The sequence below is a fragment of the Ornithorhynchus anatinus genome, chromosome 17, assembly GCF_004115215.2.
Source record: "Ornithorhynchus anatinus isolate Pmale09 chromosome 17, mOrnAna1.pri.v4, whole genome shotgun sequence".
NCBI classification, from domain to species: Eukaryota; Metazoa; Chordata; class Mammalia; order Monotremata; family Ornithorhynchidae; genus Ornithorhynchus; species Ornithorhynchus anatinus.
The window spans coordinates 19,825,725-19,853,311 of record NC_041744.1 but is presented as its reverse complement, the minus strand read 5'-3'; the positions used below and the strand labels follow the sequence as shown (position 1 = coordinate 19,853,311).

The 27,587-nt window shown below is 51.3% G+C and overlaps 1 long non-coding RNA gene across 1 annotated transcript in view; it reads left to right on the top strand.

Moving 5' to 3' along the window:
• The window catches only part of LOC120638910, a 338,450-nt gene that overhangs the window by 267,655 nt on the left and 43,208 nt on the right, over window positions 1–27,587 (top strand). The window contains exon 14 of the long non-coding RNA XR_005660952.1: window positions 24,237–24,312. This is a non-coding gene — a long non-coding RNA (uncharacterized LOC120638910). The remainder of the gene's footprint in view (window positions 1–24,236; window positions 24,313–27,587) is intronic.

Here is a 27,587-nt window from a genome sequence, read left to right as displayed (position 1 = left end):
TAACTCTGTGCATTCAGAAGGAATTTAATAAATATAATATATTGACTAATTGAAATTAGAAATAAATCTGCCTGCCATTCTTCTCATGAGAAAGAAGGGAAAGGAAAGGAGAGGGAAGATCTGGGTTCTAATCCCAGCTCTGCTGCTTGCTTGCTGTGAGATCTTGGACAAGTCACTTAATTAGCGCGGTCTCAGTTTGGCACTAAAGTGGGAATGTTTTGTGGCTTTTAAGTGTTTACTTTGAGTCAAGCTTGGTTCTAAGTGTTGGGGTGGATATAGGCAAATGAGATCTGGCACAATCTTTGTCCCACCTGGGGCTCAGGCTAGTAGAGAAAACCTAGAGTTAGGAAACAGGGGCACAAGAGACTCACTGATTGATTAATATCTAACTGCTGAGTGTGAGCAATAGGACGGTCTTTAAATGCACCTGCTGTGGGGGGGGTGGGGGGATGTGGCTATCGATTAGCCTGAGGTCTTATCAGCTATAACCACTCACACTGATTAAAAATCTCTCCCCTAGAAAGCCCCATGTTATGATTCTGCTTTTTCAATCAGTCAATCGCGCTTATTGAACCCATACCGTCTGCAGAGCACTGTACTAAATGTTCAGGGGAGGGCAATATATAATGGAGTTGGTAGATGTCTTTGTTGCCCACGGTGAGTTGACAATCCAGAGGGGATGGAATTTAATGATGCAGCTGGCTCAGGTGGGTGCAGAATGCACATATACTCTGCAATGTGCTCGCCTTCAATCGTGGCAACCACGGGGTTAGACAGGGAGGGATGAGAGGGTGTAGGTGGCCCTTTGTCATTCACTTATAAATCCATCAGTGGTATTTATTGAGCGCTTACTATGTGCAGAGCGCTGTACTACTCTCTTGGGAGAGTACAAAACAAGCAGTGTGGCTTAATGGTATTTAAGCACTTACTATGGGCTGAGCACTGTTCTAAGCACTGGGATAAATATGGGGTAGTCAGGTTGTCCCGCATGAGGCTCACAGTCTTAATCCCCATTTTACAGATGAGGTGACTGAGGCACAGAGGAGTGAAGTGACTCACCCAGTCACACAGCTGACAGGTGGCGGAGCTGGGATTAGAACCCGTGACCTCTGACTCTTAAACCCGTGCTCCTTCCACTGACCCACGCTGCTTCTGATGGAAAGAGCACATGGGTTCCAGTCCCGGCTCTGCCACTTGTCTACTGTGTGACCTTCGGCAAGCCACTTAACTTCTCTGTGCCTGTTAGCTCATTTGTAAAATGGGATTAAGACTGTGAGACTTAACACGTAGATTTTCTAACATATTATTATTAGAAAACTTCCTTGCTTCCAGGGATCTTAGAGTTTAGAGGGATCATTCTAGTCTACAGTCTCAAAGGAGCCACCAGCAGTAGAATCAACTCTCAGGTCACATCCTTGATCCTAAATTGTTTCTGTCGAGAGACTTCATCTCACTGCAGGCCCGTCTTCCAACTCAAAGAACGGTTATTCCTGACTATAAATTAGGGGAACCGGAAGTACGTAATTTAGGCTTGCAAGTGCCTCGGAAGTAAATCTGATTCTCCCACAGTAGTAGAGGAGCAAAATGGGTCACCTAAAATGATGCGAATGAAGCATCTGATCATATCAAATGTAGAAAAGGCCCATTAGCTTAAAGGCCTTCCAGGGTTTGAAAGGTACTGGGCGAGGTATGTGCTCGTAGCTCAGAAAAAAGCGCCACGGGGAGTAAAAGCAGGCATTTCAGGTTGGGCGGGAACAGTTTGAGGAAAGCTGATAGGATCAAAAGCTTTTTATCAAGTCGCCGATTAAATCTCGAGGGGAATTCCCTGGACTTTAGGGAGGAAGAGGAGGAGGGACTGTGTCGACCAACTCGGTGGTACTGGATTCTCCCAAGGGCTTAGTACAGTCCTCTGCACACGGTCAGTGCTCAAGAAATGCCGTCAGTGGAGGGTACAGGGCCTGAGCCACTGTGGATTGCTTGATCTGCTGACTTTGGCAACAGCCCAAAGAAGTCTCCCGGGTGGGGAGAGGAGTGGATTCAGTGCTCGGGATATGGCCACCGATTCGTTGTTTGCCAGAAGCCTTTGCATGGGTTTCAAAGCCTGTCGCCAGGTAGGGATTGTCTCTATTTGTTGCTGAATTGTACTTTCCAAGCACCGAAAGTACAGTGCTCTGCACGCGGTAACCGTTCAATAAATACGATTGAGTGAAAACCTGATCTGCGATCTTCCCAAGGTATTCCCAGGGCTCCTGGGATTTTTCAGTGGACGGATTCTTCCTTGGGGGATTCTTGGGCCTGGATAAATTCAGGTCAGGATCCATTGTGCCAGCCAAAACATGGGTTTTATGTAACCACTGAAGGAAAGAGCATGAGATTGCTCCGCTCTTCGTGGGATTCTTATCTGATTTCCCTGGTTTGTAGATGGTATCGGATGGATGCATCGAGCTGAGCAGGGTTTTGTGCCCCAGCGAGGTTCATCGTACAATTCTTGGCTAGGGTTTAGGCCTTTCGCTTGCCACTGAGCAGAGGCCGTGGAATTCTTCTAGAATCCTAAAGTAATGAGACTGGCAAAAGGGACTTTTTCCCATTAGAGTGAAAACAGGGGCAGTATTTATTTCATGTAACTTTTCCATGTGCTGAGAACAGTAGACACTCAATAAATAACACTGCTAGAAGGTTTGCTTGATTTTTTTTTTTTTGCCAGTGATTCTACTTAGATTTATCTTGCAACCCAGTTCAGAGTGGGTTCGTAGGTAGGTCAGGCTGAAGGTATCCATCAATCAATTGTATTTATTGAACCATTACTCTGTGCAGAGTACCGTGTACAGCGTGGCTCAGTGGAAAGAGCCCGGGCTTGAGAGTCAGGTCGTGGGTTCGAATCCCTGCTCAGCCACTTGTCAGCTGTGTGACTGTGGGCAAGTCACTTAACTTCTCTGTGCCTCAGTTTCCTCATCTGTAAAATGGGGATGAAGACTGTGAGCCCCACTTGGGACAACCTGATTACCCTCTATCTACCCCAACGCTTAGAACAGTGCTCTGCACATAGTAAGCGCTTAACAAATACCAACGTTATTATTATTACCCTACTGAGCACTTGGGAGAGTACAATATAACAGTTGATACATGTCCCCCACCCACATCATGCTTTTGGGAAGAGCCAGTGATTTTCATGGCGGCCGGGAAACTCGTCCTTTCGTTCTTCGAATCATTCAGCTGCAGTAGTGGTTGAGCACTGTGATGTGCACTTGGGAGAGTATTTTCTGCAGAGCACTGTGCTTGGCTTTTGGGAGCACAAAATTCCAAACTACGCCACAAGTTCGCTCCCTGACATGGCGAGGAAGAAATGACAAGGAAATGAAGCTCCCCCACCCAGATAAAGTCGTTTATCCCTGTGGTATGTTCCTTCCAACTCTGCTTCCTCATACTCTCCCAAGGGCCGTACATAGTAAGCGTTCGGTGCTTGGCCCATAGTAAGGGCTTAATATATACCATTGTCGTTATTATTAATACCACTGATCGGTCAAACTTTATTATCTACACAGGAGTTTGCGGCTCTCTAAAATGCAGCTCCCCTATGCTTTTTAGAGAACTGAAAGATAAGAAGAGAATCTCGACTGTAATTCTGTCTTTGTGGTCCATATCTGAATCTGGCAGTCTTCGGTTTTGGTTCTTCTTGACACTGCTTTATCCTTAGGGAAGCAAGCTATTTTAGGACCTTATTAAATTGTTTTCTTTATTAGAGAAAAGTAATGAGTTCCCACAGTCAAGGTGATAAAAAATTTTTTTTTCTTTTGTGCCACAGTCTTCTCCCTGATAGGAATTTTTACTCCAAAATGTGACGTTCAAATATCCATGCGGTGAATTAAGTTACGGGGCTTCTATTGAACGAGGGCTGCTGCCGAAAGGAAAATCACCTTCGTTAAATGTTAAGATTTCTTTTCCTCTTTATTTTATGATGTGACTGGAGCCCTGCGCAGCCCGAGCGATGGAAATGTATCGATTTGAAAATTTGGTTTGAAACTGGCACGGGAAAAGGGAGCTAATCCTAAACCTAGTCTATTAGGGCTAGGTATTGCGGATTTTGAATACAATGGCGCTCAAGATGGATAAAATCCTCCCAGACACAAGACCGAATCACCCAGGGGGAGTTAAGACCGGGATTTGCTTTCCCTCCTCTTCTGAATTCTCTTGCTTTTAGGCATCCGAGTCAGACACTTAATGTTGTTTTAATGCCCGTTTTGTACTTGATACTCTTGAATTTGAATGAAACGACCATTTAGCCGTCTGTATTACTAGATTGTCCCAAAACGTTCCCGGTATTGCTCTGCCTCGACTCGATCATTAAAATAATAAGAGCTCCATAAACCGCCGCTCGGGAGAATGGCTAATTCATTCGGAGCCAGTTACCCGGGCGTCTGAAGAGCTCGAGCCATCCCGGGCCGGCGGGGCCGGCGCGCTCCCGGAGGGGCAAGAACGGGCAGGCCGGGCGGGCAGGATGGGTGCGGTTGTCTCATCCGCCAAGAATGAGCAGAGGTCGCTTCCCAGAGCGGGTCCGCGGAAGGATTTCCCCTCCCCACCCGAGCTCCCGGAGGAACGACGGACGTGTCCGTCAGGAAGAGTGGACAGCGCAAGAGGCCGCCCCTTTGCCCCCTCCAACTATGTTGGAGCACCTTTCCAACCCGCCATTTTGGGGAGTTATTTCAAGCAGGGGCGTGAAATGATTCATTCTTTCATTCCGTCTCATTGGTTTGAGCGCTTCCTGTGTGCAAAGCACTGTACTAAGCACTTGGGAGAGTCCGATACAACACGGTCCAAGTAGCATGGCTTAGTGATGATGATGATGATGATATTTAAGTGCTTACTATTTGCCAAGCACTGTTCTAAGCGCTGGGGTACATACAAGGTAATCAGGTTGTCCCACGTGGGGCTCAGTCTTAATCCCCATTTTACAGATGAGGTAACTGAGGCACAGACAAGTTGTGACTTGCTCAAAGTCACACAGCTAAGTGGCGGAGCCGATTAGTGGAAAGAGCATGGGCTTGGGAGTCGGAGGATGCGAGTTCTAGTCCCACCTCTGCCACTTGTCTGCTGTGTGACCTTGGGCAAATCACTTAACTTCTCTGTGTCTCAGTTCCCTCATCTGTAAAATGGGGATGAAAAGTGCGATCCCCACGTGGGACAAGCTGATTACCCTGTATCTACTCTAGTGCTTAGAGCAGTGCATAGTACATAGTAAGCACTTAAATACCATTATTATTATTATTATAACGAACTCACGGTCGAGGTGGTGCAAGAAGCAGCGTGGCTGAGGAGGAGAAGCGTGGGTTTGGGAGTCGGAGGGCCTGGGTCCTACTTGCCGCTCTGCCGTTGCTCGCTGGGTGACCCAGGGGAAGTCGCTGAACTTCTCTGTGCCTGTTTTCCCTTCCGTAAAATTGTCCCATCATCCCTCCTCCTTAGACCACGAGCCCGGTCTTGCGTCTCTTCTGGTGCTTGGCACAGAGTAAGTGTCTGATCAGTGTCCCAGTGTGCGGCGTAGTGGATGGAGCACGGGCCTGGGACTCGGAAGGACCTGGCTTTTAATCCCGGCTCTGCCACTTGTTTGCTGAGTGAACTTGGGCAAGTCACTTCACTTCTCATGCCCCTCTAACCTCATCCATAAAATGGGGATTGAGACTGTGAGCCCGCACAGGACAGGGACTGTGTCCAACCCGACTTGTCGGTGTCCACCCGTGTGCTTAATACAGGCCCCGGCACATAGTGTTTAACAAATATCACAGTGATTATTATTGTTTGCTATTATTTGACAAGAACTCTCCCGGATTCCATTGTCCTACAGGTTGAGTAGGAATGGACGGGACCTTTGATTTAGTCGTATCTGTTGAGCGCTTAAGGAGTACCTGGCGAGCACGTGGTTGGCGGCAGGGATTTCCGGGGCACCCTGGGCTCCAGGAAGCTCCCCCAATTATCACGGCACTTTGGGATTCCTGGGAGGTGGGCTCAAGGGGCTTCTCCGCTTCAGCCGCTCCCCTGCACTCAATCGTATCTATTGAGCGCTTACCAGGTGCCGCGCACCGTACTGAGCGCTCCTGCTCGTGCCCCCTCGTGGCAGGCTGCAGCTCCCGAAAGGGGGCTGGGTGGAGGGCTCCATCTCGGGCGCCAGATGAGCCTCATCCACCCCCACGTTGGCCAGAACGGGTATGGGAACCCAGATGTCCTGGGACCCAGAGGCGGACGGACTCCTTAGGGGCGGTGATTTTTTTGCACAGCAAGGCCGAGCGCTGGTAGTTGGGGACTTGAGGTGTAGGACTTGGCTGTCCGACGTCCCGAGCTTTAGCTGCCCGAAGTTAGGAAGGAACCGGGAATGATTTGCAGTTCGCTCATTGTCGTATTGAGCACTTACCTTATGCGCAGAACACCGTGCTGAGTACTTGGGAAAATACAATATAACAGACTGATTCCCTGCCTACAATGAGCTCTTAGTCTAGAGGTGGGACAGACATAAATACAGATAAATTACAGATATACAGATGCTTCCTCTGCGCAAAGCACTGGACTAAGCACTTGGGAGTAGACAACACAGACACAGTTCATCTGGACACGGTCAAATCACCTGCCGTGGTCTGAGATGCAGGAGTTCTCGTGGGAAGACCCAGCACTTAGAACAGTGCTTGGCACAGAGTAAGAGTTTAACAAATACCATCGTCGTCATGATCATAGGAAAAAAAACCAGGGGAGGCTAAGTTCGAGTCCTTTCAGTTTCAGTCACGGTTTATTACTACGTTAAGCACCTAGTACGTGTCGAGCACTGGGTTAGGTACAAGTTAATCAGGTTGGACACGGTCCCTGTCCCCCATGGGGCTCACAGTTTAAGTAGGAGAGAGAACAGGCTTTAGAGCCCCATTTTACAGATGAAAAGCGAGGCACAGTTAAATGACTTGCCCAAGGTGACACAGCAGACGAGTGGCGGAGCTAGGATTAGAACCCGGGTCCGCTGACGCCCAGGCCCAGCCTCTTTCAACTTGGCCACGCTGCTCCACTCCCCGAGGTTTCTTTAAGGCGGGTACCTGTGCCCTAACTTAGGTAGTCACAGGTCTGTCCCGGGGATGGGGCAAGGTAGCCCTCTAAGGAGAAATGGGAAGGATAACTGGATAACTGGCTTCTAATACCGATAATTGCCGTGTTCAAATGCTCGCTCTGCGCTAAATGCTGTGCCGAACCCTTGGGTGAACGCGAGATCAGTTGTGTCGATCGGTAAGGTCTCTTGAGGGCTCGGTACAAGAGTCGGGAAGAGTCGGTAGACACGATCCCAGATTGGACAGGGCCTCCGTCCTCCTTGGCGTTCACAGTCTAACAAGGCGGGAAATGGAATAGCGAATCCCCGTTTTCCGGATGTGGAAGTTGGGGCCCCGACCTGTGAAGTGGCTTGCCCAAAGCCCCACCGCGGGCAAGTGGCCGGGGTCTCTCAACCGCTAGTCTTGCGGCCTTTCCACCGGGCCCCGTTGCTTCCGTCTTGGACTTGAAAGGTCCTCTGACGCCCAGCTTCTCCTTTGCTCCCGCCGGCGTCCGGCGGGTCCTGATCTCCCAGAGGATTCTGAGAACTGGGGTGACGGAGGGCTTCCGCTCCTTCGGCCCCTTCTTGTCCTGGTTTTCCCTCCCCACGGAGGCCGGAATGTTTACCATCGGGTGCCGTCATCCAGAAGAACTTAGGAATGTTGCTCCCGGGATTTCCGCTCGGGTGCTAACCAGTATGCCCGCTGGTTAGCGGGGAAGCCAAGAACGCCACCTCCCCGAGACGCAAATGTCGTTGCCCAAGCCTTATTTAATAGGACCCGTGGAGGATCCGGCTCGCGGAACGCCGACCTAAACTTATTTGGCCCGGAATGAAAAATAAGAAGGCCGCCCCCGGGGTCAATCCCAAGTGCACGGGTTGGTTTGGGGGGGGTCACGTGACAGACGATCTTATGCGGTTAGGGGCTGAGCATTGTGTCCGCACCTGCAGAGGGATTTCTTGGCAGCGTTTACTTCCCTCCCTGGACACGGGATCGTTGGCTGCGAGGTCCTGCCGGTTGAGTTACAGAATTACTTCTTGCTCGAAACCCTGCGACTCGATTTTTGGTTCCAAAGCGTTCTCTCTCCCCGATCTGTGGAGGGCGTAGACCGTTTATGCTGTGAAACTGTATCCGAGAGCACAGGGAGTGGGGTGGCGGGGGGAGAGGGGCCAACACGAAGCCCTAGGAGTAATGCGTGGAATGTGGATTTAATTTTTTTCTTTTAACTGCGTGCAAACATTAAACAATGGGGTGAGGGCCCAGAGGAAAACTGTTAAGATCCCGTCAAGTTCTGGGAGCGGCAGCGGAGCCTAGTGGAAAGCACTCGGAAAAGCGAGTCGGAAGACGCGGTTCCAGTCGCGGCTCTGCCCCGTCCGGCTGTGTGACCTTGGACAAGTCACTTAACTTCTCCGAGCCCAACGTTCCTCATCTGTAGAATAGCAATAATTGTATTTAAGCGCTTACTTTGTGCCAAGCGCGGCCCTAAGTGCTGGAGTGGGTTTGTGTCAAGCCCTCTTCTAAGCCCTGGGGTGCTGGGCACAACCGTGTGCGACCTGATTAGCTCGTATCCACCCCAGCGCTTAGGACAGTGCTTGACACGTAGTCAGCGTGTAAAAGCCATCATTATTATCACCAGCGATTTGGGTTGGACCCTGTCCCCGGTGGGGCTCAGAGTCTCAATCCCCATTTTACAGATGTGGTAACTGAGGCCCAGAGAAGTCCAAGGGACCTGCCCAAGGTCACGCAACAGCCAAGTGGTGGAGCTGGGATTAGAACCCTTGACCTTCCGACTCCCAGGCATGGGCTCTACCCAGTGGATAAGAGCATAGTGGATAGAGCACAGGCCTGGGAGTCGGAAGGTCACGGATTCTAATCTCACCACCGCTGGTCTGCTGTGTGACCTTGGGCAAGTCACTTCACTTCTCTGGGCCTCAGTTATCTCATCTGTTGAATGGGGATTGAGACTGTGAGCCCCACGTGGGATGGGGACGGTGTCCAACCCGATTTGCTTGTATCCCTCCCCCCAGCACTTGGTACAGTGGCCGGCACGTAGTAAGCGCTTAACGGGTACCGTGATTATTATGATCGTCAGACATGCGCAGCGCCGTGAATTCTTTCACCCGCCCCTCACCCCGGGCCGATCTGAACGGTACCGTTTTATGCCGAAGGGCCGGTCAGATCCCTCTTAAGAGGAAAGGCCGGGCGGTTCGTCAAGCAGAGCGTTCGGCGCTGGCCGTGACTTCCGCGAAGGTGTCGTGTCCGGGGAGGGCATGAGGAACTGGGGGGAGTGGAGAGCCGGGCCGTTGCGATTCAGTGGGCTAAAAAAAAAAAAATCCTCCCATCCCCTGAGGTGTGAGGTTGAACAGCGGCCGCCGGAGCCCGAGTTGAAATGCAGACACTGCAGATACAATCCATCTCCCTGACACACGCGGGCTTCATTGTGAGAGCGCCAGACACACGGCTCCGCACCGAGAATGTCCCAGAATACGGAAACGGGAGCGGCGGAGGCGGGAGCCGGGCTGGGAGACGGCCAGAGCGGGATGCGGCGTGAGGCTGGGACCACCTCCCCCCCCCCCCGCCCCCGCCCAGCGGCCCCTCGGGCCCCAGATCAGGCCTACCGCCTCCCTCTCGAGCCTAGGTTTCGGTCGGAGCAGACGCTAAGTCATCGCCTCGGCCCCCTCCCCTCCCCGGCTCCCCCAGAACCTGAGCGTCCGAGGCGGCCCGGAAGCCGCGGCGGTCGCAGTCGGCATCGGGGAAACGGGCGGGCGGGACCAGATTGCCGAGGAGGGAGAAGGAGAAAAGCCAAAAAACAAAGAAAAAATCGAGCCTAAGCGATAGACCCTACCGGCGGCTCGAGTCCCGGGAAGAACGGACATCCGCCGAGGGCGAGGCCGGCCAGGCTGATGCCGGGGGCTCTCGGTCAGTGGGGCGTATTCAGTGCGTGCAGAGCACTGTACTAAGCGCTGGGGAGAGTGAGCTGGGTGTTTGCGTAGGAGGGCTGGGCTGATTGACCCCTTGGAAGCCACCTGTGGCCCTAAGACAATGGTCAGTCAGTTAAACGCTTAACCAGAGCCATAATAAGTAACGGTATTAATATGTCATGTTGTTTTGGTGTACTACATGGTGTCAAGCATTAGAGTAAGCGCAGGGGTAGATATAAGATGATCGAGTCAGGCACAGGCTCCGTCCCCCGTCTCGCTCGCAGCCTAAATAGGGTTAGGATTGAATCCCCATTTTGTAAGCCGAGGAAACTGAGGACCAGAGAAGTGAAATGACTTGTCCAAAGTCACGCAGCAGACAAGTGGCAGAGTCAGGGCCGAAGCCCAGGTCCTCTGACTCCCAGGCCTGTACTCTTTCGAGGAGATCGTGCTGCTTCTCGGTGACTTTGGCTGAGGGGGTCTGAGGAAGGAAGTTGTCTCGAGAGAAGCTGGAGGGCCTAGCGGATAGAGCTCGGGCCTGGGAATCAGAAGGACGCGGGGGTGGTTCCAGATTGGAAAGGGCCTGCTCCAAGTGGAAAGTGGGTGAACAGGGCAACCCGGGAGTGAAACGCAGGGCCCGGGAGGTCAAAGGTGGCTCCGAAGCCTCCCAGGAGAAACTTTGGCATCGGGCCTCAGAATGGTTTAGCTCCCGTTGTCCTAGGAAACACGGGGTGCCTTCAGAGTGGCTCGTTTCGGTGTCCCGAAGCCACCTTGGATGTACGTGGAGCGGGAAGGGAGTGAGCCCGTTGTCGGGTAGGGATTGTCTCTCTCTGTTGCTGACTTGTACTTTCCAAGCTCTTAGCACGCTGCTCGGCACACAGTAAGCGCTCAGTAAATATGCGTTGAACGGGAAGTGGTCAGGGCAGCCGAGTGTCTGCACCGGTGTTGCGAGCCGGAGGCTGTCCGGGCGGTGGCCATTTTGTTCACTCAGCCGGCCGGGCTCCAGCTGAATAGTTTAGTCCGACATTCTGCCTCATCAAGAGGTCTTGCCCGACTAAGCGCTCGTTTCCTCTTCTCCCTCGCCCTTCCGTGTCACCCTCATGCTTGGATTTGTACCCTTTATTCCCCACCTCCCTCGGCAGTTATGTACACATCTGGTAGTTTATATTAATGTCCGGTGCCTCTTCGAGACCGTATGCCTGTCGTGGACGGGGGTGAGTCCCCCAACTCTGTTATATTGTACTCTCCCAAGCAAATTGCACAGCTCCCAGTAAGCGCTCGATCAATACCATTGATCGCTCTATTACTTCTACTGTGTTTTCCCCAGTACTCAATCCCAGGCATCGGTGCTCTGCGCTCGGTAATAATCACCACGGCATTTAAGCGCTTATCCTAGGCCAAGGACCGTACTAAACACCGGGGTGGCTACGAGCAGGTCGGGTTGGACCCAGTCCCCGTCCCCGTATGGGGATCCGTCTCAATCTCCATTTTACAGATGAGGTGACTGAGTCCCAGAGAAGTGAAATGACCGGCCCAGGGTGACACAGCAGACATGTGGAGGAGTGGGATTGGAACCCATGACCTTCTGATTCCGAGGCCCGTGCTCTACCCTGGACAAGTGTCGATGGGTGATATTTATTGAGTGCTACTATTATAAGTCGTCTGAACACCGGTTCTGTCATCGTGGCTCGAGGGAGATTTTCGTCGTAACGGTCGGAGTTACGGTTCTGTCTCTCCGTGTGTTTTCACCCCGCTCCACTGTGGCGTCTAGAGGCCAAAAAATGTGCTTTTAAATGGAGCGGCATTAAGTGGCTACTAAAATGCTGGCATCCCCTTGGGATCCAAATATACGGTAATTAATGAGCCGTGGGGAGGAGTAGAACGCGGCACTGGAAGCATCTCAAAAGATTCACTCGTAGATATCCTGGGCTAATAAAAAAGCAATTAAATTGAGATAATTAACCCAAAATACAGTGATCGTGCTCAGTAGCGTTTACTTTCCGTGCCGGATTATAATTGGAAATTGACATCCTAACCGGTACGGGGTGGGGGAATAAAAACCCAACAGCTTCCGTTTTATCTTGGGAAGATTACATATCTGTACAAATCCAGTGATTAGCCGACGCTTTGTAATTATCCAAATTACCTCTGTAATATCATGTCGGTTCAGAATGGTACATAAAGATAGACCAACAAAGCTAAACAATTAGCAGAGCAATGAGTGAAAGAAACATCCTCCAGAGGGCTGGAGTGGAAAGGCTCTGTGCCCTTTAAGGGTCTCCTCAGTCAGTGCAGTTCAAATAATAATTTCTGGTGTTTCTTAAAGTGCTTACTATGTGCCAGGCACTGTACTAAGCGCTGGGTGGATACAAGAAAACGGGGTTGGGACAGAGTCCCTGTCTCACGTGAGACTCACAGTCTCAGTCCCCATTTGACAGATGAGATAACTGAGGCCCAGTCAAGTGACTTCCCCCAAGGTCACACTGCAGACCAGTGGTGGAGCTGGGATTAGAACCCAGAACCACTGACTCCCAGACCTGTGCTCTTCTCATTAAGCCCCTCGGCTTCGGCTCCTCCGAGAACCTCCCTTCTCAAGGGCTCTTCTCATTTCCTCTAAGGCTCCTTCATAATAATAATAATGTTGGAATTTGTTAAGCGCTTACTATGTGCCGAGCACTGTTCTAAGCGCTGGGGTAGATACAGGGTCATCAGGCTGTCCCACGTGAGGCTCACAGTTAATCCCCATTTTACCGATGAGGTAACCGAGGCACAGAAAAGTTAAGCGACTTGCCCACAGTCACACAGTTGATGAGTGGCCGAGCTGGGATTCCAACCCATGACCTCTGACTCCCAAGCCCGGGCTCTTTCCACTGAGCCATGCTGCTTCTCTACAAGTTATCCCGAGCCCCTGGACGTGGAAGATCGTCATCCCCAGCGACAGCGTCGATTCGAGCTCTGGGGGTGTCGGGTTAGGGGCTCGGATGCTCCTGGAGAAGCAGCGCGGCCCAGTGGATAGAGCCCGGGCCTGGGACTTCACAGGGACTTGGGTTCTAATTTCGACTCCCCCACTTGTCTGCTGTGTGGCCTTGGGCAGATCACTTAACTTTTCTGGCCTTCCGTTCCCTCGGCTGTCAAATGGGGATGAAGACGCCGAGCCCCTTGTGGGATAAGGGACTGTGTCGAACCCGATTGCCCCGTACCTACCCCGGCGCTTAGAATGGTGCTTGGCACATAGGCGCCTAACAAATGGCGCGTTTCTTATTATTATTTAAAAGGGAGGTGTGTACGTGGGCCTTACGGGACTGGCATTGAGCCCGCTGCCCATTCCACGTGCAAACCTGCCCGAGCCAGGGATTCTGGAGGGAGCCTGTTCCTTTCCAGTTCCGACACGAGCATCTTTTTCCTCAGGCCTCCGGGCTCCACCCAAGAACCCGCCCCCGTCTCGGACCCCGGAGGCGGCCGGCCAAACCCCCCGGCCCTCCGAGCCCGTCGTGACGGAAGCCAGGGAGGCTTCGGCCACCCGCGAGGAAGTTAGCAGCAACAAACTGTGATGTTTATTAATAGTAATAATAATAACGGTACTTGTTAAGCGCTTACTATGAGCCAAGCGCTGTTCTAAGCGTGGGCTGGATACAAGGTAGGTTGGAGAGAGCCCCTATCCCACACTGGGTGCGCACTCTTCATCCCCATTTTGCAGATGAGGGAACTGAGGCCAAGAGAAGCCAAGTGATGATCCTTTACTGTGTGCAGAGCGCTGTTCTAAACGCTGGGGAGAGGACACTCCAACTGAATTTGCAGGAGGTCATGTCATTTGGTCGGCTCAAAGCAGCTGCTCCATCTTCTGAGCCAAAGGGGGCCTACTGGGGTTGGGGAGAAATCCTCCCCCCTCCCCCCCCACCTTGCAGAAATTAGATCTTAATTACCCCTGCTGGTTACGAACCTCACCTGGTTTTCATTTAGGACCATCACTTACTCCGTAGGTTTCCATTAGGTAATCTGCGTGCGCAGTGGAGAAGGTGATTAGGCAACGCATGTGGGAATAGCTCACCCACCCTTCAAAGCCATTATTTTCTTCGACTTTAGAAAGGGCCAGAAGATTCCTGCGAAAAGCGCGGTTTAAGCTGCACCGAGAGCGCCGGGAGAGTGAGGCGCGACGGGGGTTCGAGGAACGCCAAAGGAAGCCGTAATGATTTGCCGCCGTGTTTATCCCTCTTTCTCTCGAGGCTCAAGCGGGATTTTCACCCCAGTGTGAGAAGGCGGGATGCAGGTCGCTCATAAATCCCTTTCTCTGACCCCTTTCCTTGTCGCCTCTCTGTAAAAACGCACCCCTCACCCCAGTGCACTTTAATAACGGTATCGAAGCGCTTACTGTGTGCCTAGCACTGTTCTAAGCACTGGGGTGGCTATCAAGTAATAGAGCTGTCCCCCATGGGGTGCTTAGTGTTAATTCTCATGGTTCAGATGAGGTGATGGAAGCACAGAGAAGTTAAATGGCTTGCCCAAGATCACGCAGCAGACAAATGGCGGAGTCGGGATCGGAACCCACGTCCTCTGACTCCCAAACCCGGGCTCTTGCCACTAAGCCATGCTGCTTCTCATTAATTTAAGCGCTTACTGTGTGCTAGGCACTGTACTAGGCACTTGGGGAAATCGAAGGGCTGCGTGAATTCAAGGTTGTCCATGGCCGTGGTGGTCTCAGTCCAGTGGCCCATCCATCCGTTCATTCCGTTGTATTTATCAAGCGCTTACTGGGTGCAGAGCACCGTATTAAGCGCTTGCAGGACTCTGCGTGTGACGGGGACACCTGGATGACTGAAAGCAGCGTAGCTTAGTGGGTAGAGCAGGGGCTTTGGAGTCAGAAGGACCTGGGTCCAAATCCTGGCTCTGCCCCCCTGCCTGCTCTGCGATCTTGGGCAAGTCACTTGGCATCTCTGGGCCTCAGTTACCTAATCTGTAAAATGGGATTAAGAGCGTGAGCCCCATGTGGGACAGGGACCGTGTCCAACCTGATTAACTTGTGTCCGCCCCAGTGCTTAGAACAGTGCCTGGCACATAGTTTAACAACTACCATTTCTTTTTTTTAAAAGGCAAAATGGGACTCAGGCTACTTAAATAATGGCCATGGGCTTGCCAAAATTGGCCATGGGCTAGTCCTGCAAGACGAAGCTCGTTGGGGGCAGGGATGGCGTCTACCAACTCTGTTATACTGTAGTTTTCCAAGCGTTCGGTACAGTGCTCTTCACCCAGTAAGTGCTCAGCAAGTACCATTGATTCATTTCTCGATGAAGCATGAGAGTGTGGCAGACTGCCACTCAAGCGAGTCTAATCCACGCACGCCTGGGTCCGTTGCGTCCCGGCGTGGGAGTGACTTGGCTTAGTAGTTCTAAGCACACCCCCCCAAACTGGAAAGGGAAGTGTATGTAACTGGAACCTTAGTTTATGCATGTAGCCCTGGGATTCTGGGAGTATGAATAAGCCTAATAATAAATCATAATAAAAATAATGATAAATCGTAATAAAGGTACGCGTTCAGTGCTTTCTATGTACCAAGCATTGTACTAGGCACTGGAGTCAATGTGAATTATGTTGGAAACAGTTCCCCTCCCACGTAGGACTCACTAAGATTAGGATTGATTCTCCATTTTACAGCTGTGGTAACTGAAGCACAGAGGAGTGAAGGGACTTGCCCAAGGTCGCACAGCCAAGTGGCGGAGCTGGGATAAGATTCCAGGTTCTCCGACCCCCGGGTCTGTGCGCTTTCCATTAAGAACACCCCTTCCGAGCGATTGCCCGAGTATGGCCCAGAAGCTGGAAAGATGAAAATTTCTGTGAGCTTGTAGATATTTTTAGCCTAACCACGAAGCTGTTTTATCTCCTACCAGGAAGAGGAGCAATAAATTGTCTAACGCGAAACATTTAGAAGGGATCCGTTTAAAAAAAAAAAAAAAAACTATCGTCATCAAGGTGTCCGACAACTAAAACCTCCTTGAGGAACGGGGAGGCGCGGACAGAGCGTTTTTGTAGCTGGGCATCAGAATGGAGTATGGACCGGAGTCGGGAGAGACGAGAGGCAGGGAGGTCGGAGAGGAGGCTGATAGAGTAATCAAGGAGGCACGGGATAAGTGCTTGGATTAACGTGATAGCGGTGTGGTCGGAGAGGAGAGCGTGGGTTTTAGCGATGTCGCAAAGGTGGAGCCGCCAGGATTTAGCGGCGGATGGACTGGGTGGGTTGAATGAGAGAGACGAGTGAGGGGAAACGGCAAGGTTATGGGCTCGTGAGATGGGAGGGACGGCGGTGCCATCCGTGGGGCCGGGAAGATCCGGGGGGAGGACGGGGTTTGGGTGGGAAGATACGGAGTTCTGTTTGGGACGCGTAAAGTTGGAGGCGTCGGCGGGACATCCAGCTAGAGATAGCCTGAAGGCGGGAGGAAATGCGAGAGCGGGCAGGACTGGAGGTCTGGAAATCACCCACGGAGGGGTGGTGGTTGAAGCCGTGGAGGCGAATGAGGAGATGGAGGGAAAGGTGTAATGAGATGTTCTCCTCCTCGAGTCTATTTATCGCCATTATTCCCGCCTGCCCGTCTCCCGCGATTAGACCTTAAGTCCGTCAAAGGGCAGGGACCGTCTCTGTTACCGATTTGTCCATTCCAGGCGCTTAGTCCAGTGCTCTGCACATAGTGAGCGCTCAATAAATACTATTGAATGAATGAAAGGTGCCGGTGGGCCAGCTCTCTGACTCCTTGAATCGTATTTATTGAGCGCTTACTGTGTGCAGAGCGCTGTACTAAGCACTCGGGGAAAGTACAACGCCGCAATAAACAGTGACATTCGCTGCTTACAACGAATTTAGAGTCTAGAGAACGAGCTTCTCGTGGGTCTTCTAGGACACTCTTCAAAAAAACTTAGATAACTTTAGAGGGTCTTACATTTTTTTTTTTTCTTCTTATCCCGACTGGAGGAGATGATTAAAAGAGCCGGGATTAGAATTTCAACATTCCCAGACGTCACCACGGGGCTCGCACGAGTAGGCTGGATTGATCTTCCAAGTCAAAAAACCTCCTCTCATGGATCACTTAGGGGCCGTCGGAGGACTACGTGTCTTAAAAGGTTGTTTGGAAATGTTGATGTACCGTATCAGTGAAGGTTCTCGCGGAGGATCAAATTCATATTTGTAATAGCCCCGTCTCGCGTTGCCAGAGTGACAGGTATAGGATAAGTGGCAGAACGCTCTGTTGGAGTTATGGAGGCTCCGTTTTCTGTCTCGCTGCCGGTAACTCCCCTCTGATTCACGCGCGGATTAAGACACCGGGGTTTTTGTTTAAGGAGGCTGGGCCGGGCCTTCAAGGGGCGCGTAAATGGAAAGAGAGACTTTCACCTTGGCGCGTAGCGGGGGCCTGTTAAGACAGCTACTTCTCTGAGCTCTGCTGTCACCGTCTCTTCCCCTCGTGTTCACACCGGCCCGGATCGAATGTGACTTCCTCCTTGGCTCTTCCCGTCCCGGGCCCGAAGACGCGAAATAGGCCGTGTGCCAGGGGGTATGGAAATCCTAGCATTTGGCAATTGTCTCTCACCCCCTCTCACCCTCCCCTCAGTCTTCGGAGGGTGGCCGGTGCCCCCGTGAAGGCATCGCCCATCACACCGGGTTCTATCTGAAAGCTCAAAGCCTAAAGCTCCCGTTCAGTCCCTGCAACGTGGCTTAGTAGATAGAGCACGGGCCTGGGAGGCAGAGGGTCTGGGTTCTAATCCCGGCCCCGCTACGTGTCTGCTGTTCGACCTTGGGCAAGTCACTTCATTTTCCTGGGCCTCAGTTCCCTCATCTGTAAAATGGGGATTGAGACAGGGACTGGGTCCAACCTGATTTGCTTGTATCCACCCCAACGCTTAGTACAGTGCCGGGCACATAGGACGCCCGTAACACATACCATCGTTAGTAGTAGTATGATTCTTTGGGCCTCAGTTCCCTCATCTGTAAAATGGGGATGAAGACTGTGAGCCCCACATGGAACAACAAGAGTACCTATTATTATCATCTACTATCACTTCTGCTCCTCAAGAACCTCCAGCGGTTGCCCATTCACCACTGCATCAAGCAGGAACTCCCCACCGTCGGCCTTAAAGCCCTCCTCATCTTGACCTCTCTTACCTCACCTCGCTGCCCTCCTATTCCAACCCCATCTGCACACCTCGCTCCGCTAATGCCAACCTGTACCTCGATCTCGTCCGTCTGGCCGCCGACCGCCCCCCCCCCCCCCCAAAGCCTCGTGACTCTGGCCTGGAGCAGCGCTGTAGGTTTTTTGAGTCTAAATAGAAATCCCAAAAGCCCCCCGGAGGACAGGGTGCCGGTCTCCTCCTTGGTGACGCGGTGATCGGGGGCGGTGAAAAAGGGAGGGAGGCAAGACAGGTATGGTCAAGGTCTCCTTCGCCTCTTATTGCAGGTGGAAAATGCTTTGGGATCATTCAAGTAAAACTGTTTCTAGCTGATGGAAATAGCTGGGAAAATCCTGGGTATTGACCGTTGATCACCGGAGGGCTCTGAGGACCACCCTTCCGGATTCCTCTTGGTATGTTTTCAAATTGTTTCAAGACAGTATTGCGTTACACTAGAAACCGGCCATGTATTATTCATGGGGAAGATCTAAGTGAGGCCTAAAGCAACTTAGACTAAATTGCAAGACATTATTTAATGATATTTATTGGTAGATTTTATGGGAGACCCTTCCTGTCAGAACTGTGACTTGAGTTTTCAAAAATTCCATAAAATGGAATTGAAAAAGCCATGTTGGCAGATAAATGGGCTGTTTTTAAATCACCTTTTGATCTGTCCTATTTATTTCCTATTATCTGCCATTTTTCTTCCCACAAATAGCTCTCAACTATCTTATTAAATGGCTTTTTTGGTGCAAAGATAGTGGCGCAGTACCCGTCTGCCTTCGTTTGGAGATAAACGCAGGCTTGGGGCTAATGAAAATATCAAAAAGAGAGCAAGAGACTACCTGCCAGGAAAATCTAAGCTTGCCAGTGATGTGACGTGGATTTTCAAATAAGTTGTGCGTGGCCTAGTGGCAAACGCACGGGCTTGTGTTTAATCGGTAGAATTTATCGAGCGCTTACCGGGTACAGGGCACTGTTTAGCGCTCACAATCTACCCTTTGTCCATTTTCCTTTTCCTCCTCTTCCATTTTCATCCTAGGTCCCTCGATCTCACCACTTGCGCACAGAGCCGTAGAGTCTCTCACTTCCCCTCTCAGAACGGTCTTGTCTCGGACCCCCTCTAGACCCGAAGCTCCTCGCGGGCAGGGAACGTGTCTCGACTCTCTCCAGGGCTTAGTGGAGTGCCGTGTGCTCAGTAAATACGATGGATTAATTAAGATAATAGATACAGTGTGCTTAACATCCCCGCCTTGCCCTCCGCCCCGCTGCAAACTGTTAGGGGTGGGAGCCTGAGCACTAGATTGAAAAACCCAAGTCGATGCTTTTCTTTTTAGAAAAAAAAAAAGTTAAATCAGTTGGGTGAGAAGTGGCTTAGTAGAGAGAGTACAGTTTCCATGAACGCTCACTCATCTTTCTGTAGCGGGAGTTCATCGTGGGTAGGGAATGTCAGTTTTTTGTTGGATTGTAGTCTCCGAAGCGCTCAGTACAGTGCTCTGCACAAGCAAGCGCCCACTCGGTCCGATTGAATGAATGTAAAAATTCTCACCTTTTGGCCCAAAAGAAGAAAATACAGATGTTCACTAGTTTGCTCCTGGTGCAGAGGTACCCAGTAGATGACCAACAGACGGTTCTTTGTCTTAGACCCCTGCACCCTCCCCGCCGCATTCCCCACCGTCTCGATTTTGGAGACGGACAGGATGACCCCCCGAAAAGGGAAGTGGGGGGGGGGGGGGGGAGAGGCAGATATAGTCCTCATCTTCCTCCAGTTCATCACACCCCAGAAAATGTAGTTTCCGCACGTTCCGGCAGCCTCGAGACCGAACCGCTCCAGGCGGAGAACGTGATGGGGAGCGGAGGAGGGGGTGGGTTGGGAGAACCATCCCCCTGGTTACTGTTGCTAGGGAAACGGGTCCCTTCCCTGGCATCTCCCAGGCCCTCGTCGTCTGTCACCGTTGGTGTGCGAGTCTCAGACAGGCAACACATTTGGGAAAAAAACGGGTGGGGAGAAGAAAGGGGGGAGTGGAGCTAATGTAAAGTATCTCGGGAACGTGGAAGATGGGCGCCGAAGGATGGGCGGAGAGTTATGTAGGCGGTTAGAATGATTTCCCATCTCGCCATCACAGGTTGACCTGTCGCGACTTCACACCGACACCCCGCCCACCTGTGCATCTCTGTCATTTAGTCGTATTTTCTGAGCGCTTACCGTGGGCAGAACTAAGCGCTTGATATAGCAATAAAGACACATTTCCCGCCCACAACGAGCTTACAGTCTAGCTCAGTTGTCATTGCTTCCAGGACAGCGTTTTTCCGTTAATCCAACCCCTTTGGAAGGAATACGCCGTTTTTGGAGGGGGCCTCTGTTTGCTCCTCTGTTTAGTGGGGATAGTATAGGTTGTAAGCCCTGTGAGGGTAAGGAACTATATTAATAATAACAATGTTGGTATTCGTTAAGCGCTTGCTATGTGCCGAGCACCGTTCTAAGCGCTGGGGTAGATACAGGGTAATCAGGTTGTCCCACGTGAGGCTCACAGTTACTCCCCATTTTACAGATGAGGGAACTGATCTCATGACTTTATACCTCTGCAAGTGCTCAGCACATAGTAAGCATGGCAGAGTGTATAGAGCCACAGGCCTGGGAGTCAAAGTTGTGGTTTCTAATCCTGGCTCCTCCACTTGTCTGCTGGGTGACTTTGGATAAGTCACTTTACTTGTCTGACCCTCAGTTATCTCATCTTTCAATGGGGAATAATAATAATGTTAAGCACTTACTATGTGCCGAGCACCGTTCTAAGCGCTGGGGTAGACATAGGGGAATCAGGTTGTCCCACGTGGGGCTCACAGTCTTAATCCCCATTTTACAGATGAGGGAACTGAGGCACAGAGAAGTTAAGTGACTCGCCCACGGTCACACAGCCGACAAGTGGCAGAGCTGGGATTCGAACTCATGAGCCCTGACTCCAAAGCCCGTGCTCTTTCCACTGAGCCACGCTGGGAATGAGACTGTGAGCCCCATGAGGGACAGGGACTGTGTCCAACCCAATTTTCTTGTATCCTCCCCAGCTCGTAGTACAGTGCCTGGCCCACAGTAAGTGCTTAAAAATAGCATTATTATGAATAAAAGCACCGTTAGTAACGGGAGGAGCGTGCTGGATGCTACCTGCGAAGTAGGTGAGAGGGGAATTAAGCCCCGTGAAGATGGCCTATATCTTTAAGTTCTTTGTGCTCTTACAGATCCTTTGGGCTACTATGCTTTGGTTGTTAATCTGTTGGGCACACAAAAAATAGGGTTGTCGAGCAGAGAAATCCTGAACAAAATGTATATTCCCATAGGAACTGCTCAGTGCGGGCAGCCGATGTGTCTGTCTGTTGTTATATTGTTCTCCCCCAAGCACACAGTACAGCGCTCTGCACACAGTAAGCGCTCTATAAATACGAATCAATGAAAGAGCTCGTTTAAGTGGTCAGCACCTTCCGAAGATCCAAAGATCTGGCCAAAGCAACATGAACATCATAAAGAAAAATGAGAAAAAAGCCCAGGATAGTTGCGGGATTAACGACCGATGTAAATGCGTGCCAATAGTGCAAGATTTTTGAATTAAATCGGTGCTTGTCGGTAAATGCATCGGTAAATAGAGTGTTCAATTTTCAGGTTTCTCATTCGCATCCGATTCGGTAAAAAGCCACCTTGGGCTGGCGCGCTTCAGGTGTAATTATCTCTGCCTCTAATGGTAAATTGAAATGCTAAACAGATGTCATTATCTAATGGTAAATGAAAATGACCTATAATCAGAACCTAGAGTCAGAAGACGCCCAAGGTTGGGGGAGGGAAATGCTCAGCCCTAGGGAAGTTGGCAGCTTTGTCTTGAGGCGGAAGAGCGCTGCGATGGGAGTATCTCTGTAAGGGTGCGCTTCGAGAAGAGCGTTTTCACGGGATCGGTAGCAGCGACCGCCCTGCAGCCGGGAAACCCCCGCTAAATAGCCGTCGCATCCGACGGCCCCTCGGCGCTTAGGGACGTATTCGTCCTTTACTTTACGTTTTGTTGATATTTGCCGTCTGTCTCCCCCTCTAGACTGGAAGCTCGATCGTGTGCGGGGAATGCGTCCGTTATATTTTCTCGCCCGAGTGCCGAGTACGGTGCTCTGCACTCAGTACATACCGCTGACGGAGGGGCGGTCCACCTCCCTCCCCATCTTCAAAGCCCTACTAAAATTCGCACTTAGCCGTACCGGAATAAGCCCTTGTTTTCCATATTTGCCCTCCCCTCCCTGCGTCGATTTATAAACTTGCCTGCGTACCCCTTAAGCACTCAGATAGATGCCGAAGGGCCGGGGTATCAAACTACGTGGCCCCCGTGGACTCCCTCGCCCACATCCTGCCTCTGGTCTGGAGTGCCTCAAATCTGACGGACGATTGCTCTCTCGTTCCCCTCGCCCCTTTTCAAAGCCTTATTGAAGGCCCGTCTCCTCCAAGAGGCCTTCCCCGACTAAGCCCCACTTTTCTTCATCTCCCACTCGCTTCTGTCGCCCTGACCTGCTCCCTTGGCTCTTCCCCTCTCCCAGCCCCTCAGCATTTATGTCCGTATCTGTCATTTTATTCATTTATATCTGTCAGTCTCCCCCCTTCTAGGTGGGCGCTCACTGTGGGCGGGGAATGTCACTGTTTATTGCCGGATTGTCCCAACCGCTCACTACAGTGTTCTGCCCAGACTAAGTGCTCAATAAATATGATTGAATGAATATTGGGTGACTATGAACCCCATGTGGAACAGGGACTCTGTCCTCTCCGATTACATATCTACCCCGGCGCTTAGTGCGGTGCTTGGCACATAGTAGGATCTGACTAAATACGATATTTATTTCCTCTGTCCACAATGTCTTTTCATGGCAGTCTCCCCCTGCAGACCGTAACCTTCCCGTGGGCGGGGATGGCGTCTACATTTGTATTTGTACTTCGCAAAGCGCTCGGTCTGGTGGTCTGCACGCGGCAGGCGCTCGGGCAGGTATCGATGGGGGGCAGGTAATGGTGACATCTGCTTTGACGCTGCTTCCGGCGTCTCCACCAAACCTTGAAGTGCAGAATTCAGATAAAACCAGTGGCCCTCCTCCCACCGACACTCGAGTAGCAGAACTGGAATGCCCTGGGAAGCAACCCTCCGATCTTGGAAAAAAAATATACCCTACTGTAATTTATTCTAGGGTCTGGCTTTCTCCCTCTAATAACCAGTGGTATTTATTGAGTACCTACCGTGTGCGGAGCACTGTTTTCAGTGCTTGGGAGAGGACAGTGCAACAGAGTTGTAGACAGGGTCCCTGCCTACAAGGGGTTTTAGAGTCTAGATGGAGTCTAAGCTCTTCTAGCACAGGTATCATGTCTACTGACTCAGTTGTGCTCTCCCCAGTGCTTAGTACAGTGCACACACCTGATCGCTAAATAATAATGATAGTAATTAAGCACTTACTATGTACCAAGGACCGTTCTAAGCACCTGTGCTGCCGATCGGATAATTCCAAGTTTGCGTACTTCCCCCTCCCCGGGGAAAGCTACTGTGGAGAAACCGTTTCACATCATTTGACCATTTGTCTTTCAGCTGGTCAATCAGTGGTTTTAATTCAGCGTCTACTGTGCGCGGAGCACCGTACCAGATGTTTGGGAAACTACAGTGCAGTAGATTTTGCAGACACGATATCTTAGAGTCACAAGGATCTCAGAGTCCGGAAGGGGAGGCGGGTTTCCCGGCCCCGCCACTCGCCTGCCGTGATCTTGTGCAAGTCACCTCCCTTCTCCTTGCCTCGGTTACCTCATCCGTAAAATGGGAAGTGAGATTGGGAGTCCCATGCGGGACAGGGACTGTGTCCGACCCCATTTGCTTGTGTCCGCCCCAGCGCTCAGTAAGGCGCCTGGCACAAAGTAGACACTTAACAAATACCACAATTATTATGAAAAATAAATCACGGAAAAGGGAAGTGGCGGAGTAGGAGGGTGTGTCTGTTGTTCAGTGCTGCGCGGTGCCCGGTATTGTTTCTGAGGGGCTGTTGATACCTTGTAATAACGTCAGAGCAGATGATGGTACCATTTAAAAGCCCAAACTAATCTTAGCATCCTTTTCTTACCTTCTAGATCAATACAAGTCCCGAAAAGAGATCCTCCGTGTGCACTCAACTGTCAAGACGGCGCAGATGGAAACTTGCAAGAGGTGGGGATGATTTATGATGCATTTTAATTGAAAACTTTCAAAATCGATCGCAGCCTTAGTGAAGCAGCCTATTACTGCTCACAAGGCCTGGACCTCCTTTGCCTAAACAGTCTGGGCGAGGAAATTATCTTTGGTCTTCCGTGTGCCAGCCTTAACGCCTCACTACGGACTTCTCGGGGGTCGCCGGGAGAGGTCCGATGAGGAAAGGAAGATTTTAAGTTTGAGGGGGAGATGGCCCCAAATCGTGAATTCCCTTATAAGTGAGTTACGGATGTCCACATCTTCAATCAGATGGAATTAGCCCCGCTGAGCTCCGTTTTGGGTAGGGTACAGTACGTGGGGCCAGTCGCGTGCGGTCCGTACAAAAGATTAGAGTCCAGTGGGAAAATTAATGATCCTAGAAGGGGGAATTGACCTACTCGCTGTCGTCTCTCAACCTAAATCGCGGGCTTCGATGGCTTCTTAGGCCTTAGCCACCATCTTGAATCCGAGCCACACGGGAGCGATTGCAGAGAGACAGGCCGCTCCTTTGTTTTCTGCTTAAGCGTCTCAAGGAGCTTTCTCTTCATCTGTCCTCCTCCTCCTCTGCAGAGGACGGGAGCATCTTCCTTTCAAAACTCCTCCCCAAGCCCCCGTTCCCACCCCCAGACCTTCTCCGCTTAAGTCCAAGACAAAGCGGTTCCTTCTGCCTAATGAATCCCCCCCGTACCCCAATGCTGAGCGAAACGGAATCATTTTCAAAAAGAGAATTCCGCGGGGCCATCTCTGTGAGGCCCCGCAAACCCCGTCCCTCCATGGTGAGTGGGTAACTATTAACTGGTGTTGAAATCCAGACTGACGGACGACCAGCGCCACTGATCCTTCCCCTGGTCCCGAGGGTCGAAAGAAAGCCCAGCCCGCTGAGCCTCTATAAGTGAACCGAAGGGATCTGAGTTCAGGTGAGCAGGGTGAAGGGGACATTGTCCATTCCCCCGCTTTGACCCGGTGCTCGGTTCAAAATAAAGGGGGGAAAAAATGCTCGAGACCAAGGGAATTCACTCCCACGGGATGTTAGGCAGCCGAAAATAGCAGTGGGCTTGGGGCCCGGTCTGGATCAGTTGATCCTCTACCAGTCATGGATGGATTACTAGGCAGGAAGTCGGGGCTAGAGGAGCATGAGTTAAGGTTGCCACGTGGTCAATCTCTAATCGCTAGGTTGGAGGAGGGGTCCAGCAGGGGTCCGCGGGGGTGTCGCCGGCGTGGGATTGCAGCGGGGACCGCGATGGACCGACCCCAAGGACGTCACGGTTTATCTTCTGACTTCCTGGCCTTTCTCTAAACCCCATCTTCTAGTCCGATGTGAATCTCTTGAGCAGTCTCCGCCGCGGTGGGATGTTGGCAAATCCTACCCTTTTATCACCTAGGAAACTACCCGGTCGTTAATCCGAGGCCTTCGCTGACTAATCCCTCCTCTCTTCTTCTCCCGCTCCCTTCTGCGTCACCCTGACTTGTTCCCTCGCCTGATTGATTCAGTCGCATTTGAGTACTTGTGTGCAGAGCGCTGTACTAAGCGCTTGGAAAGTACGGTACAGCAATAGAGACAATCCCCACAACGGGCCGATGCGCATCCTCCCTCCCAGTCCCACGGCACTTACATGCGCTTAGCACTTACCTAATTTCTTTTTTCCTTAAATTAATGTTTGTCTCCCCCTTTAGACTGTAGGCCCGTTGTGGGTAGGGAATGTCTGTTACCTTGTTGTACTCCCAAGCGCTTAATACAGTGCTCTGCACATAGTATGTGCTCAAAAGTACGATTGCTCGGCTGACTGAAATAACCCAGCCACTTGATGAATGGCCCGGAACATAATTAGATAATTGTTGAAACGGCCTAGAGTGGTGGGGGGCTGGGAAGGGAGGAGACTCGAGGGGGCGGAGAGTGGGGCGGCACGGTGCAGGGTGGCGTTTTGGGGACTTAGTTTTTGGCTTTCCTTGTAAACGGGCCTCTCTCCAAGAGCCACACAGGGTGTTTACTTGGATCAAGCAAGAAGTAGACGGTTTGCAACCTGTTCACGGTGTGTCTTGTTCCCAACCATTTTTTTTGTCTGAACTGTCATTGTCGGCGAGGGCTTCACTCAGCCCGACGGTTTCCAGGGATCATTTTCCAAGATTCCAAGTCCAATAAAAAAGGAAAAGCCCACCAGCCCCTTCCTACGGAGATCCAGGCCTTCTCCCACCACTTCTCCCCTTTCCTGCTGTCTTTGCACCAGCCCAAGAGACGTTTCCCCGGCTCTCCCTGTCGACCCAGTTCTGCATTATGGTTCTGTACCTGGTGGACGGTCCCCCGTGCCCTATCCCTCTCAACCGCCCCCCTCCACCGTGAAGCCTTCCCCGATTTAAATACATTGAGTTAGAAATTCGGCTGCCTCCCGTTGGGACATGGGACCCCCGGTGACGTCTTGAGGACGAAATACCTGGTGTCTCTTCCGTCTGGACTGTGAGCTCCGTATGGGGTGTGAACTGTGTCCAACCCGAAGATATCGCTCCTATCCCGGCGTTTATTAGTGTGCTTGGCACATAGACGCTTAGCAAGTGCCACGGTGATGATGATGATGATGATGACCACTACTATCCGCGGAATCGGTAGACGAACTCGAGCGCCGAGGCGGCTGGCGGGGTGGCGTGAACGGGAAGGGGGGCTCGGGGTAGGGGGCGATCAGTTGGCCGTAAGAGACGGTGGTTCACTGGGTTCATTCCTCGGGCCCCCCGGCAGAAATTTAAATGAATTTCTGATTCATTTAAAATCATAATAGCCTCCTCTACACTGTAAATTCATTGTGGGCAGGGAATGTGTCTGTTTATCGTTACGTCGTACCCTCCCAAGCGCTGAGTACGGTGCTCTGCGCGCAGTAAATACTCAGTATGATTGTATATGTGAAGTGAATGAGTTCGTTTTTTAATCGATCATCTACTGAAGATCCGGGGCTTGACTTTTGTTGTTGTTTTGTTTTTAAGTAGCTTCTTCTAATCCTTAAAAGTCTGAAATGGTGTTTTCCCAAGAGTAGACATATTCCAACAATAAAAGATTCCGATTAAAGATGAAACTCCAAACCCCTGAATTTTTAGAGGGCTCTCAACTTGCCAAAACAATTTCTCCTCAGACTCAAGGTTTGGATTACATACTCCCACTCCATATCTAAAAGCACTTACTCTCAAGGTTTCCTATTACAGGGGAGAGATGAAAAGATACAGTAATTACTCACAGAACATATACAAGCCATCGCTGCTGATGAAATTGG